This window comes from Lacerta agilis, chromosome 4 (genome assembly GCF_009819535.1).
Source record: "Lacerta agilis isolate rLacAgi1 chromosome 4, rLacAgi1.pri, whole genome shotgun sequence".
In the NCBI taxonomy this organism is placed as follows: Eukaryota; Metazoa; Chordata; class Lepidosauria; order Squamata; family Lacertidae; genus Lacerta; species Lacerta agilis.
In genome coordinates, this window is record NC_046315.1 from 25450337 (window position 1) to 25451482 (window position 1146).

General features: G+C 42.4%; 1 long non-coding RNA gene across 1 annotated transcript; it reads right to left on the reverse strand.

Moving 5' to 3' along the window:
• Positions 1-457: 457 nt before the first annotated feature.
• LOC117045434 lies at positions 458-893 on the reverse strand. The gene is made up of 2 exons (XR_004426425.1): positions 806-893; positions 458-694 (listed from the first exon to the last, which is right to left on the reverse strand). It is a non-coding gene; the product is annotated as an uncharacterized LOC117045434 (long non-coding RNA).
• Positions 894-1146: the final 253 nt, after the last annotated feature.

The following is a 1146-nucleotide window of genomic DNA, read 5'->3' on the forward strand; positions in this document are numbered from 1 at the left end:
TGTTGGTGGTGTGGTACCTCATTTGCCCTAACAGACCTGCCTCCACTGGTCTTGAACCAGAAAAAAACCCAAGTTCAAATTCCCACAACTATTGAAGCTCATTGAATGTCCTTGGCAAGTCACTATCCCTCAACTCTACTTTGTTGGGTTGTCATGAAGAGAAATTTCAGAAAAGTGGTCCACAAGGGACCACAAGAGCCATCTAGTCCAACCTCCTCAGTACAGGAATCTTTCATCCATGACCCAGAGATTAAGAGTATCATGCTTTACTGACTGAGCTATCCCAGGTGTAGGATAGTTCATTGTTCATTGTTAGAATAAAATAGTACACTGTCCTGAGGTCCCTGGAAGAAGGGTGAGATGGTATCACGGGCTGTGTGTTAGCTTGTGAATGCTGCTCAATGAAATTACTTCAACATGGAATGATTAACATGGATAAAAAAATGGAGGCCCCTGGTGATGATCTGAGGGGTTCATGATTTGTTATTGCGCATTCTTCAAGAGAATGTTCTGACATATTAAAACTGAATAGGCTCCAGCAGTCTCTGTGATTGCGCCAGATGGTAGTATGAGGCTGAATCTAATGAATGTAGTCTGGCTTTTGGAAGGTGGTACGAGCTGTATTTAGCAATGGGCAATGGGAGAAGGTAGCAGGAGTCTTGTGAAAACAGCCATCTGCTGCATTGTCTTGATGCTGAGAGAGAATAAAGGGAGACAGTGAAGTGGAAGTGAGTGAAAATGCTGAGTTCTAACTGATAGAGGAGGCAAAATAAGATGTTAAGTGTGCAGCTTTATGTACACTTACCTGGGAGTAGGCCCTGTTGATCTTGCAGGGGCTTCATTCTGAATAGGCATTGTAAACTGGATTGTGTATTTGTTTTAGATAGTGCATGTCAAGAGCTATTTGGCAAACAAGTAGCTTCTACCGTAGTCCATTGTTCCATTCACATACCAGTTTCTGTTGCGTTTCTGAATTAAGCTGCAAAAGAGCCCAGGCTAATGTTGAAAGCGCTTGATAAATGTGAAAAATAAAACTATGAGCACAGTATCTCATTACATACGAAAGACACCGAAGGGCAAGGTTCTGGATACACCGGTGTCTTTCACTCTTAGACATTCAATCATTGTGTATGGTGAAGCTGTCTC